The sequence below is a fragment of the Saimiri boliviensis genome, chromosome 5 (assembly GCF_048565385.1).
Source record: "Saimiri boliviensis isolate mSaiBol1 chromosome 5, mSaiBol1.pri, whole genome shotgun sequence".
NCBI lineage: Eukaryota > Metazoa > Chordata > Mammalia > Primates > Cebidae > Saimiri > Saimiri boliviensis.
The window spans coordinates 118,644,452-118,659,627 of NC_133453.1; the positions used below are offsets into that span (position 1 = coordinate 118,644,452).

At 36.9% G+C, this 15,176-nt stretch overlaps 1 long non-coding RNA gene across 1 annotated transcript in view; it reads left to right on the forward strand.

Annotated features, from left to right (window-relative positions):
- LOC141584636 (uncharacterized) overlaps positions 1 to 15,176 on the forward strand; it is a 553,476-nt gene that overhangs the window by 526,996 nt on the left and 11,304 nt on the right. The window contains exon 7 of the long non-coding RNA XR_012517799.1: positions 14,499 to 14,614. This is a non-coding gene — a long non-coding RNA (uncharacterized LOC141584636). The remainder of the gene's footprint in view (positions 1 to 14,498; positions 14,615 to 15,176) is intronic.

Consider the following 15,176-nt stretch of genomic DNA (forward strand, 5'->3'; position numbering starts at 1 on the left):
AATTGTGAATTCTAAGGTACTGTGGACTTTAAGGTAGCTGAGAGGGTATTGTAATAGAGATGATTACACAGATGCTAATGATGAAAAATTAAGTGGGAATTGAATCGGTAGATTTAGGGTCAATTTTACGAAAGAGTGAAACAGCATTTTTAAAAGGCTATACATAATGTTAGGTTAGTGTATGGATATAAATTGAAGAAAACAAAACATTTTGGAAAGAGAGACAAAGATGAAAGTGAGTATATTGGTTTTAAGGAGAATGGCTGTGGGTTTGAGATGACCAGCATTTACCATTCTGTAAGCAGGTGCATATATAGAGATGTATACTTGAGATGGGGAGATATAAGATAATGTCAGTCTGTGGAAGGGCTTAAATATCATGTTAATGAGTCCAGATTTGCAGGTGTTTTGAGCAAACCTATATTAGGAAGCTAACTCTGGGGCAGAGTTATCACTACAGATGGTGGAATCAGAGGGCAGAGTTAGGAGGTATGAAAGTATTCAGACGCAGATTTTCTGAGAGCCAATAGTGGAGCAATGACAATAATAATTTTAGAAAAAAAATAATAGATTGTGAAAATATTATGGATAAGAAATAAGAATGACTTCATAACTAAGTGGTTGTAACAACATGGAAAAACAAAATCATTGACTGGAATTCCAGGAATCTGGTGAACACACTCTGACGTGGTGGAGCTACTCACCATGAACAAGAAGCAAGAGTGGGATGTGGAGGCTGAATGCGGAGATGTTGTCAATCCCAGGACATGGGCTGTGGAAGGGGCCAGGTTGGAGGTGAGACTGACAGCAGGGTATGGAACCTGGTTGGTGCTGAATATGGTCTCTTCAAGGTGATCTTCCCAAATACTCAGGAAAGTTACTACATTTACAGGATGTTAAAGTGAATGGATATTTTTAGGTGAGTGACGGGGGACCAGTATAGAATGAAACCAATAATACATGCAGAAGAAAAAAGAACATTGGAAAGGCCTGTGAAAGTACTCTATGAAATTAGAACAAAGAGTTGGGAGATATTTAACGACGTTTGTTGGTAGGAAAGAGTTCAGATTACATTCAAGTCCGTATGCTTGAAGTCTCATTTGACTTCTGAATTATTTGGTTTGTGGGATAAGGAGCAAAAAAGGCTACGAAGATAACTCAGGTTTTGAGATTAAGTTCCTGGGGTAAAGGTAGTTCATATATTAATAAATTAGAAAAAAAGGGAAACAGGTATTGAAGCAAGAAGAGGGCTATGTTCAATCTGAAGCAGTGGCAAAACATTAAAAGATGTCCAGGAATTCCAGTCTGGAGCCCCAGTTAGGGGCTGGAAATAAAAATGTGTACTTGGAAATCATTAGCATGGAGGTGCCAAGTAACACTGAGTGAATGGGAGAAGAGCAGATGCTGAAGGACAGAATGTTGGAAGTCATCTAACAAATATTTATCAAACATATGTCATATATCAGGGACTCATCGCAGTGCAAAAATGCAGCAGTAAACAAAGTAGAATAAGTACCCCTTTTTCATGAGGAATATGGCTGGTATGAAAGTGAAGTGAAGAAGATATGAGAGAGTGAGAAATGACGGGAAGTAGAAATTTTTCTTAAGAAGAAATGGGCACAAAAAGAGACAGAGGGAAATAAGGCAAGGCTTGGCATCAGCAGAACAGAGTTAAATTATATCTAACTCACCTCTAGATCTAGATCAAGTTACTGAACCTCAGTTTTCTCATGTATATAAGGGGAATTATGATTATTTACTGTGAGGACTGGATACATAAAAGATGTTTAGTGCCTCACTCGTTGTAAATAGTTCATTCACATTAGTCTTTTTTTTTAATGGCTTTCTCCCATCCTCATTGCTGAGAAACTTAAGAGAACACAAACACCTATACATCTCTGCAACGTTAGGCATTGTAGTACAGGCTCTTGAGGACACGTACCTTGCCTTTAAAATGACAGCTACCGAGTCAGGAAGTCAGTACATGTGAGCAAATGTTTATGGAAAGGAATTCTAAAACAGGTAGCTGAAAAAGTATGTTTGTTTTGTAACATGATCCAGGAAACACAATGGCTTCTTACTACTCACAGTCTAAATTCTAAACTTCCTATTGTGGCCTATGAGAATGCACATTAATCTCATCAGCACCACTTCCCACCTTCCTGTGCCTCTGTGTGTGTGTGCTCTAGTGATACTGGTCTTCATGTGGTGACTTCAACACATGTCACACCCTGTAGTCCTCCCTGGCTCACCATTCATTGCCTGATTAGTTCAGATTTCAGATTCACTTTCTCAGCAAGTCCTAACTACCTGGATCAGATGAAACTATACAGTTGTATTCTCTTAGAACTTAATTCTTCTTTGTAGCACCTTTTACTGTTGTAGATAAGTAATTAATTGTATAATCAGTAGATAAATGTCTACATCCTATGTGTGATCAGCAGATGAATGTCTGAACATAAGACGTACTTTCAGGAGCTGCCTGTGCTTCAGTTAGCTTGATGCATGTCCTAAAAGTAGATGCTCAGTCTGTACCTGTTGCATCTTTGAATGAACCAGGTAAATGCTCTATAAATAATGACCGAACAAGTGAATGAAAACATAGGAGTAATACATTAGGATAATGCTATTATGAATACAGTCTAGATTCTATCTCTAGTCAAAAGCAGAAGGGCACATTAGAAAAATAAACATCCCCCCTTCACAATATTAACTGCAAGGTCTAGGGTCATGCCATACAGGTAATCTTTTTATAATAATTTTGTATGTGTCTATCACTCATGAACCTTTCTACACATTCAAAATGCTTCATTATGTGTTTAGATTGTGCTAACTCATAGACAGATATTATTATAGAAATGTACTTCCCTGTTACTTACATAATAGCTACTTTATTTGCAAAAACTTATGCCCTCAGACTTCAAAGTTTCCTTCTTCTTGTATTGCAATTTAGAATTTCTAGTCTTAGCTTGCAGCCCAATCAGCTTTTGCTTTTCTGGATGAAAGAGATTGACTTTTGCCCTAGTGCCTTGCACATGGTAAGCTTTTAGATTGAAGACTTTTATATTTGAACTTGGCTGATTGGCATGCCTTTTCTTTGGGTTGTGCTCTTTCTTTTTTTTACACATTTGTGATGTCTCCTCAAAGATCCAAATGCAATGAAACACAGTGTGCTTCGTGGTATCCACAGTGTCTGAGGGAAGAAGACTGATTTTACCTTAAACTAAAGTCTTCTCTAATGAGATCCTGGATTGGACTAATAGGGTCACACTAAATAATTTTAAAGCACAAAATAAATAAGTGATTTTATAATAGCTCATTAGAAAAAAATGTGCTACAAAGTTAAATAATTGAATTTCTGTAATCACTCCATTAGTGTAAAAACAGTGTTTCCTAGAGGCAGATAGATTTGGGTCAGAAACTGAGGGTCTGCCCCTCAGTTGCATGACTTAGATTAAGGCACTTATGTTTCCTGGGCCTCAGCTTCATCTTCTCCAAAGGTGGCCCACATGTGGTCTGTGCCGTGGCTGTGGGGATTAAGCTATGGATGAAGACAGCAGAAGTGGGGATAATATTTTAGAAAATAGTACCTCACGTTTTTCTCCTCTTTCAAACAAGAGTATTATTTGTTTTAGAATAGTCTTTTTCTCCATCTGTTTTGTTCTTTCTTGCCATTTTATTTCCAAATTAGTGTCTTTGTAAAGCTATCATAATTTGAAAAATACGGACTTTTACAAATTATCTTGGCAAAATATAAGTCATTATGTGACTTTATCTTCTAGAACAGTAATATTTCTATATAACCTGCACTGATGACTTCATGTAGTAATGAGTTATACAAAAATCAACTTTTTATTAATAAATTTCTGTTGATTCATAGAATTAGGAAAGCTAAATCAGAGGATTTGGGCCATGAAAAACAGGGTGAAATCAAAGTTCTGAAAGCATGTGAGAAAGAATGTTTTTATTTCTGTTGGCTTGGAACAGGTCGGGGATGGTGGGTGTGATCTCAAGAGATCGAGACCATCCTGGCCAACATGGGGAAACCCTGTCTCTACTAAAAAATACAAAAATTAGCTGAGCGTGATGATATGTGCCTGTAATCCCAGCTATTCGGGAGGCTGAGGCAGGAGAATTACTTGAACCCAGGAAACGGAGTTTGCAATGAGCCGAGATCCCACCATTGCGCTCCAGCCTGGTGAAAGAGCGAGACTCTGTCTCAAAAAAAAAAAAAAAAGGAAAGAAAACAGGAATATCATTCATTTATCATAAATTAATACTATTAATGGAAAAATATACTGAGCAAACAATTTATCAGTTACTTAATGATAGGCTTCCTTCCTGCTTTACGTTTTTCCTTGTAGTGCGCAGGGCAATGTCTGGCATTCACTAAGTACTCAATACAAGTCTGATCAACTTAACTGAAATTCTTACATTTATTTATTATAAATCCTTCTTTATACGACTTTTTAAGTTTTTTCAGTTAATGCTGCTCTTTTTGAGAAACAATTAGAGTTATCAGAGGCTGAAGTTATATTTTTACATAATCTTACCAACTCATTATCAATTCCACAAATGTTTAAGAATGAAAACATGAAGTTCACATCCCTGGAGTAGATATGCTAGTAAGTAATTTATGTAAATTACTTACATATTTACTTAGTAAATATGCTAGTTCCACTTCCTTTGACCACAGAGGAAATGCTTTCATTAATTAAGCTTCCAAATAGCCTCCTCATTTTAAGCAAGGATAGATTTAGTATGCTAATGGTTGATCTGGCAGACTGAAATTAGCCGGTTTCATGAACTGATCCAAGTGCCAGGGAGAAATAGGGTAGCTCCAAGTATGAGCACGCGCCCAGGATCCTGGATTCACAAAAACCTCTGAGGATTACAGGAAGATGGCAACAGCGGTCACCACACTCGCAGCAATCTGCTACTCTAGACACCGCCACCTACAAAAACACAACACTACCACATAGGCGGTTAGCTAAGTGCTTTCCATGCATCTTCTCATTAAACCCTCTAAATTATTCTCTAAATTATAGATATTATTATTAGTTCTAATTAAAGAAGAGGATATTGAGGCCTAGCTAATATATTACTTAGCTTCTAAAAAAAACTCCATGAATATTTCATTTTCATTATCTGTAGGAGTAATATTATCTCCAATAAATTTGGGCTAAAGAGCTAATGATTTAACTTACTGTGTTAATTGAAGTCTTGATGTAATTAATTGCTGTCTCCACCCAATCAGCCATGGCTACAATGAATAAGACTGGGATGGGGCTAAAGAGCGGTATGGACACTGAGACTTCTGAAAATGTTCCTGAAGGCAGCCAAGTGAATAAATCTAGAATCAGGATCTGGTATTAAGATGATGTCGAGGAAGACACTATGTAATGGGCTTAATACCTAGGTGGTGGCTTCATAGGTTCAGCAAACACCGTGGCACACATTCACCTTTGTAATAAACCTGCACATCCTGCACATGTACCTCAGAACTTCAAATAAAAAAGTAAACAAAACAAAAACTTGAATGGGAGGAGTTTTGCCAGGGACAGATCTGTCTTGCTGTATTTCCATGCTCAGTGCTCAGCCTAGTGTCTGGAGCTTGAGGAAAACTCAATATTCCTTTATTACACAGAATCAAATAGTATTAATTTCTTTATTATAATCACCCTGTTACATATAGTGACAGATTTTATAACCATATACTCATTTGTGAAAATTTAACATTTTTCCTTAGTATCATAATTTATATATAAAGCCTCTACTTTGCCTAATAGTAAAATATTTAATTTAGTGACTTCTGAGAAAAATTAGTGATTCCTCTTCAGTTCAGGCTTAAAAAATGACTCAAATTTAATATTTTATCTTTTCTTCTTTCCTTTGGCCATTTTTATACATGACTGGTGGGTAAAGACATCATTATATGTACCCAATACAAGAAATATTTTTTTTTTCTTTTCACTTATGCTCAGAAAAATGGGACTTTTCCTACTTTGCATTTCTCACAAATTCCTTCATACTATGGAGACTGTCTCTCTGTCTACTTCTTTCTTATCCACTCCTTCTCTCTCTCTCCCTCCTCTTCTATTTTAATTGTGTCTTAAAGAGCATATCACTAATTTTGCAGAGACATATAAGCCTAAAAGTAAGAATCAGGGTGTTTATGTAGGTCACCCCACATAGTTGATTTAAAAAAAATCAGCAAATAAATTCAACACAAATTTATCTTAGCTTCCTGGGAATATTACCTCATAAGTTAATGCTTATAGTAAATAAGCTTTAAGAAAATCTTTAAAATGAAAATGCGTAAGTAGTTATGTGTAAGAGACCAAGAATGTACGCTAATTGCAGAGTAGGAAAAAAGCAACTAGTCTAAAGTTTTACAGAAGGGACTTGTGATACAAGCTCCAGTAACACTTGGAGCTTGCTATGATTGCCTAAGATTCAAAATATGCACATTTCAAGGGCCTTAGATGGAGTGAGAGTGATGTAACGAGGAATACAATATTAGACTTCGGAAATGGCAATGTGCCACCAGAGTTCATTACTTGGCGGGGCATCAGCAGCAGAAGTGGTGTCTGGGTACTTGCAATATTTCTCAATCTACTTTCATTGTTGGCCCTCTAAAGAGGCTTTTTAGATATTTTTCCTTATCAGTCTCATTCTGCCCAGAATTTGACATTTTAATAACACAAATATACTGCATATTTGTCTATGCACTGTGAATCTTTACAGGACCACAAACTATTATAATGTGTACTCCCCTTCCTCTACTACCCTAAAACAATTTTTAGCCCCTTCTGGGTGACATTGCTCCTATTGATATTAAATGGCATATTAAGATGAGAGTCAGAACTGTAATCTCTTTCCTACCCCTTACTTCATGTAACATTGGAATCCTTTTTCAGCCTTTGTCAGCCTACCCTTGGTCATTTGTAAAAGGGAACTCATAATGCCTTTCTTAGAAAACTCTTCTGTGGGGTAAATGAGAAATCCCACACAGAGTAGCACCTAGTAGGACTACCATAGATGGTCATCCAGGGCTGTGAATAAAGAACTGAATAAGCTGTTTAGTGAAATAGGGGATTGGAAAATTATGGCATGTGATTATAAATGTGCATGTGTAACTTGAGAATTAATCTTTATTATAAGTGAATATTTGGTAGTTCTTTTTCCATATCCACAAAAATTTATATTTCTGTGTTTAAACTAACCAGAATGCAGTTTTTAAAAATGATCTCACTGGGCACTTTGACTTATGCCTGTAATCCCAGATCTTTGGGAGGCTGAGGCAGGTGGATCATTTGTACTTGAGAGTTCAACACATGTTGAAACCCCATCTCTACAAAAAATACAAAAATTAGCTGGGCATGGTGGTGTATGCCTATAGTTCTAGCTACTCAGGGGCTGAGGTTGGAGGATCCCTTAAGCCTGGGAGGTTGAAGATGCAATGAACCAAGATCGTGCCACTGTACTCCAGCCTGGGTGACAGAGCCAGACCCTGTATCTAAAACAAACAAAAAGACCAAAACCAAAAACAACAACAACATCAACAACAAAAAAACCAAAACAACAACAAAATGATCTCACTGAGAAAACAGGAAACTTACCTCATTATGGGCATCACCTTGTGTTTGGACAATTATACTACTTATGAGTAGGAACTAGTATGCACTGAATATCTGCTGGGAAGTAAAATTAGAAAGTTGTGATTCTTGGCTGTTGTCACTCTTCCATGTGAACATCTGCTGAGATCACACACTACCCTCTGTCCTCTAAGCACTGGTTCTAGACCTCTTATCAGAAGACTTCCAGATACTCTCTGCAGTGTTTGGATTCTCTTTGCTAACTTCCACACTCAGTGGGTGAACTTCAGGCTGGCTTCCAGAATTTTTTGCTACTGAGTCAGGGAAGATCACTTGTCTTGTAATCAAGGTTTTGTCTGGGATGGTATTTCTTCTCAGCATTCAGTGTGGAAAGCAGTGTGTACGCCACCTTTACCCTCAGAATCTGAATTGATGTGGGCTTTGATGTTTGATGCTGTTATAACTTCAGACTGAGGAAGAGGGTAAGGTTCAATCAGCTCTACCCCAGTCCATCAAACTCTAGCTTCCTCTGTTAATATCTCTTCCTTCTCAATTCAAACAAAGAGGACAGCAAAAACACTATCCTTTGTGATGCATTTATTCCAGGCATTCTTGTCTTATTGCTTCCTGATACCTAAGACTCAATCTTAGGATAATAAAAAAAGATTCATTACTGATACATGATTCCTGATATGATGTAAGTAGAAGTACAACTGTGCTTGCAAAGAAAAACTAAACTTATTCAGGCCTCTAAATCTAACTACCAGTTTACAGAAGTCACTGGGGAAAGAAGAACAAGTTAAAGACATCTCAGAAAAGCATTCAACCACTTCCAAAACGCAATTAATTCTCCAAGGCAATTGGCTCAGTTCATTAAAAAATACATAGATATATGACTAAAAAGAGGAAGATTGCTGGAGATCAAAAGAGACTTAAGAGGTAACTAAAAGCACTGTGTGGGTTTTGTTTAGATCCTGAATTAAACAAAGCAATATAAAAAACATTTTGAGACAATATTAGGCAAATTGGATATAGATTGAGTATTGGAAAATATTAAGAAATTATTGTTAACTTAGGTATGATAACAATACTGTATTTATGTGACCAACAAAACAACAATAAAAACACTGTATAAAAATATTTCCAGAAGAAATACATATCTTGAATTTGCTCTAAAATAATGAGATAAAAAAAAAGTATTGGATGAGAGATATAAGACTGGCATGTGTATCTAGTTGCCGAATCTAGGTGGTGGCTATAGAAGGGACATTATTGTATGCCCTGTTTTTTTTTTTTTTTTTTTGTAAACATTGGAGTATTTCTGTAGTGAAAAAGTCAAACGGTAAAACTTAGAACCCAAGAATCTCACAGCCGTCTCTATCCCACCAAACTTTCCCCTCAACATGACACTGGCATCCTGTGGCAGCAGGGACTAGCGAGTGAAGGGATACAGGAGAGGAAAAAAATAATGAGGAAAAGTTCAGAATTTCATCTACTACATATGTTTTCTATTTCATTCTTTTCCATTGAAACAGAACAGAGCATTCTCTGTGCTCTGAATAAACACGGTATCTCATGCCAACATTGTTCAGTTTATTAAATATGTGTAGATGTTCTTGTGATACATTTTAACAACATTTATTTCAAGATATTATTGGATGTATGTAGTTATTTGGTCATTATACTCTCAATGAATCAATGCAGAATATAGTGACATAGAAAAGTTCATGAGTTTTTTTTTAAATTTAATAAATTTTATACTTGAAAAGGTTGTAATCCAGTTATGTAGACAAAGGCAACAACAGTTTAAAAGAATATTTTTTCATTTATGCCCTAAGAGTTTTGACCCTGAGATAAAGAGAACTTTTGAAACAAATGGCAGCATTCTGGGTAGTGTTGTACTGAGCGTCTCTGCCATGTGCCTGGGCCTGTTAGCCTTTCTTTTTTTTGCATTGAAGCAGCCAATTTGAAGGCCCGCTTCAGTGTTATTAGACCTGCCACAGCCAGGCCTGAACCCCAAGGAAGGAGAAACTGTTCTCTGAACACAGATAGATAATCCTGCTGATCGTTTTGCAGCTCAAGCAAAGGGGGACAAGGAGCTTTGTGCGACCTGCTATCCTGGGAGCACTTTGAGCCTTTTTCCCTGGGTTGCCCTTTTGTCACATTTAGAAGCAGTTTCCTCCCTATTGTCTCCATGGACTGCAAGATGAATATGTTCAAGAGAAAACCTGCTCTAGGATGTGTTTCCTTTTGTTGCTCAAACACCAGTTCACGAATGGGTCTTCGCGATGTGGTTTCTTTTTTGCATCGTGTGTACGTCCCTGTGTGGGAAGGGGAGACACACTGGCTATTCTCTCTATTGGAAAGATTGGATGAGGAAATTTCAGTTAAATCAAAACTAAACTAAAACATGAAATGCGAGATGTGAATGTGTTATAATTTTAAGGGCAGGAGTTATTTGATGGAAGAAAAATTATATCTATATATGTGTATATATATATGTATATATATGTGTATATATATATATATGTGTATATATATATATATATATATATATATATATATATACACACACACACACAGAGATGATGTTTGACACTGGGCTAAAAGTTGCTTAATTATTGAAGTCCTGACTGTAACACATTTGTTGACATTTAGAGTTTTATTTTAAAGACAAAAGCAAAGACATTAAAAAAAAAAAAACCTGTCATTAACTGAGCCAAATATTTGGCTGGGTTTGATATTTTTGGTGCTTTTTAATGCTTGCCACAATTTCATTTCCTGACTAACCACAGGAACTATATCTGGATTATTTCAGAAAAAAAGTAAACTGCAAAAGCTTATTTTTATGTGATAGGACTTTGCTTCTTTTGCAATTTTCTTTTGATCCTGTATCTACATGAATTTATAAAATGATGTTTCAAAAAGAAGTGAATTGGCTTGATTAAAGGAACAGAGAAAATGAAATTCTGTCTCTTATATTTTATATTTGGGCTGGAGGGCCTTCCGTCCTGATGGATTTATTTTGCCTTTTTCATTTTCTTATTCTGAATTTATAGTATAGCAGTTTCCACAATGGATTGCGTAGTCCTCTCTGCATTTTTGGACTCTGGTTCTATGAACACTTCATTATGGATGTCTGCTGCCCTTGATTTAGTGCCTTGATATTTAGTTACCATGGTTTTAGAATCATTTATGTGACAACCCCCTTTCTTCAGGTCTTCCCACCCCTGTGTGCTTTCTGGACCATACAAATCAATGTAAGCATAATTTAGCCCATGACTTTCATAAGTAGAGAATATCTTGGTATGCTAACATTCAACCTTCACCCAAAGGGCATGCCTACTTCTGCTGGCACTGAGCTCAGAAAGGTCACATGGTTTCCATAAGTTGATCCCATGATGCTAGGTTGATAATGCAGAAAGTCTTGGCCTCCAGGGATGATGGTAATCAACTCTGAAGCACCAGGTGGCTGCTCTGTGCAGAGGATTTAATTCACATCGCATAGTAATGCTCTAAAAATGAGGTCCCCAGGGAAATGTTACCTTGCAGGGCTTTTCAAAGCAGTTTATTGCTTCTCTCACCAACTTCTCAGGCTGCTTATGAATTCTGCCTTGGCTCCTCTTTTTTCACAGAACAGCATTTGCGTTAAAAAACAAACCACTGGATACACAGCATTTCACCAGTTACCATTCCTTTTAACTGCCACATGTAGAAGGTTGACAGATGTACATTTAGATGCACTTTACATATTGCACATACCCAAGCTCATGGCTCAACCTGCTGAGCTGCCTTGCAAATCCACCATTCTTTCTTTCCACAAAAGGAAGCCAAAACAAAAAGGCTCCTGTAAAATGAACTGAAGTGTCAAAAAGCAGTATATTTTTCTCTTATCTCCTTAGTGCTGTGCAGTGTTTTTCTTTAGCTGCTCCAAATGATGCCATTGTATTGTGCCAGTATTCTTGGACAGTGTTGAAAGTGTCCAATTGTGGTTAAATGTTGCAGAAAGACTCCAGAACGAGATTTAGTTTGTTCTGCATATTTTCTTACCAATAGATATGATGAACCCTGCATGAAACAAACTGCTTCCTGTGAGGTTTAATTTCCAAATAAATTGGGAATGCTCTCTCAGCCAAAAATTACTGATTCCACCTGTTCACTTGAATGTGTATTTCACAAGGCCCAAGGCAATGTGTATAAAACAACTAGGATAGCTTGGGGATCACATAGCTCTGGGTTCAAATTCCACATTAGTTATTTCCCTATTAGATGTGGACATTTTAAAAGTTTGTAGCTTAATTCCTTCCATATGTGATGGTTAATTAATTTATTTATTTTATTTATTAAAAATTATCAATAAAAAGCATGGCTATTATAAATCTTAACACTGTAATTGATAATTTAAAAATTAAAATTTTTTTATTAAAAAATTGATAATCACTCCAAAAACTCTTTCCATCTGGGCCCTACCCTACACACATGGATATAGCCTTCTTTGTGCTTCTAAACTTAAATATACACAGGAATAAAGCATATGTAGCTATTTTCTTATTCTCCTTCTCCTTAAATAAAATTGTAGTATGCTATATGCTCTCTTTTCAGCTCACTTTCTTCACTTAACTTTCATAGCCCTCTCAGGAACCCTTCTGTTTTAATAGCTCTAAAACATTGCAAAATCTCCATGGCTAGAATATATTCGCATACTATCCATTTATGGGAAATTAGATTTTCCCGATTTTTGCCACCACAAAAAGTTTTAAAACAAATATTCTTGGAATTAATTTCTTAAGTACTGGTTCTTTTTCCTTTGATCATTTTAGCACAATATTTAGAAGTGTAAATGTTGAGTATAAGACTCTGAACATTTAAATGTTTGTATTTATTGACATATAACGTTTGAAAAATTCATGCTGCTCTACATATCCAGCAGCAAGGTAAGAGACAGCCCATTTTCCCACGTGGTTGCTGACTCTGGTTGCTATAAAGCTCTTTGTTTGTACATTTGATGGTTGAAAAATGGTATCTCAATTCTTGATATTTATATTTCAAAAAATCTGAAGTTTATAATAAGAATGTTCACAATGAGGTCACATAGATGTGTTCACAATATCAAAGTGATCAGCAAGTACTCAGCTTTAGAGCACAATTTTCTAAGAGAGAAACACATTTGCTAACATTACTCCTTCTTGAGCTTTGTGAGATGAAAAGTGAAAATGGGGCAGGTAGGTTCCATAGAGTAGAGAAGCAAAGGAGAGAGACGTTCTTGGCAGCCCTGGGGAATATTTTCTTTCACGATATTCCCAAGGATGGCCCTGCTGGCAACATTAGGCAAATTTGCACCCTGTACATACTTTTGGCCTTGCCCTCTGATCTCAGATTGGTCAAGCAGTCTAGACTTCATTTTTGGAAAGTAATTTGACTGCAATAAACCAGGGTCATATTGTAAGTTTCATGTCACACGTCCAAATGTAATATGTTAAAAAAAAACAAATTACTTCCTGTATTTCATAGGCTTTCCCTACTGATTTACTAATGCTTCATATGCAGAATAAATCAAAACAGTAAGTTCATGTCCCCTGAATGAAAGAACTGCCCTTTCTGCAGGCCAAGAGTGAACTGCTGTCACTAATTAAGGTTCACAGCACATGCCTTATCCTAAGCACATGTGGATTTGGTTCCCTGAGGAAAGATGATTTGCCAGATTGCAGCTGAGAGGTTAGATGAACTCAGTCAAACTGTAATGAGAAATACACACAACTTCACCAATAATTGTGAGCAGTAAACTATTGTGAGTTTCCAGATTCACAGATTCACAAGGCTCACCAGCAATAGGAAAAACAAAATGCACTGAGTACTTCTTATGGTTCAGGTACATGTCAAAGAATTTTTAATAAATTACTTTATCTAATCCTTACTATAACCTCATGCATTAGCTACAGTAATTACCTTCATCTCACAGACAAGACGTGGAGGGGTTAAGTCACTAGCCCATAGTTACAGAATTGGGAAATGGAGGAAGTATGGTTCAAACCTAGGGAGTGAGGAGTTTGAAACAAAGCAGTCATCATCTGTGATGTTTTGACTGTTAACCAAGCTCACCAACTAGTAAGCAGTAAAGATATGATCACTGCTCCTCCCTCCCAAACACTTACACTAAAGGTTAAGTGAATTGCCTAATAATAAACACCAATAAAGTTGCTTAAAATGGTGATATTGGATCAGGCGTCCCCAAACTTTTTACACAGGGGGCCAGTTCACTGTCCCTCAGACCGTTGGAGGGCCGCCACATACTGTGCTCCTCTCACTGACCACCAATGAAAGAGGTGTCCCTTCCTGAAGTGCGGCGGGGGGCCGGATAAATGGCCTCAGGGGGCCGCATGTGGCCCGCGGGCCGTAGTTTGGGGACGCCTGTCTTAGTCTCATTCATGAGATCCCTAGGGTAATTCTAAGGCTCAGTTTCAAGGGACAGGATTAAAATTTGAGTAACTTCTTACTACAAAATAACCTTACTATATCCTTTCAGAGTTAAGAAAGAAATGGCACCAGTTATTTTAACAGAGATGATTGCAAATAAGTTTTCAACCAATTATTAGACAACTAACAATGCTAAACGGGGACATGGTAGTACCACAGATAAAGGAATTGCAGGAAGCAACCACAGAGGTTAGCATCTGGGAAGAGGGACCCTGTAGAACCGGGGTCCAGACCCTGAGGAGTGGGTGCCACTTCTGAAGGGCTGGTACCCCTCAAGAATTGTAAAGTTGTTTTGGAGAATGGAAAAAATTGTAAATAAGAATCCACCACTACTAACCACTCTCAGAGTGAAAGTTGATTGTTGCAGTGAGATAGGCAGGCATAGGGAACAGGCAGAAAGATGCAACATTTTTCTCCCTCCTTCAGCCTTCCAGACAACCTCAAGAGACACTATTGACGTAGCCTAACAAACCCCAGAAGACAAAGCAGAAATGAAGTTTGCAGAGTTTCAGCCCCAGCATCACAAGGCCAAGTATAGAAAGGTGAGTTTGAAACTGAGAAACAAAATTACATTCCATCTCTTCAACTACTTGGCATTCATTCAGACCCTTCTATACATTTGAACTTCCATACAACAAAATAACTTTCTATTTCCACCTAACAAGATGCAACTTCTTTGTTATAAACAAATCTGCTTCAAGTATCTTCTTAAAATGAGAGATGCAAAGTACCAACATTTGTATTCATCTCTGGAAGTTAGCCACCGTTCCATCTGAGTATTTCCTTGCCTAACAACTAAATTTTAAGTTGATAACAACCATATTTTATATAAAATATTAACAGTAAGGAGAAAAACATGAAAAATTATTTCATACACACAAATACATCCATTTCTTCTACAGTTTCTGCTTTTGTAACTGATCATGAGGCCATAGTTCATTTTTATAATTTCTTTCTCTCACTAACCATTCCATGTTTCCTTTGACTTTGGTCAGTATTTCAGATAGTTGAGATCTCCTCTTTCTGAGGTGACCTAAATCTTTATTTCTGTAGTGAATCACTTGGTAGTTCTGCCTTTGGTTGTTGTTGTTACTACTAAAACCT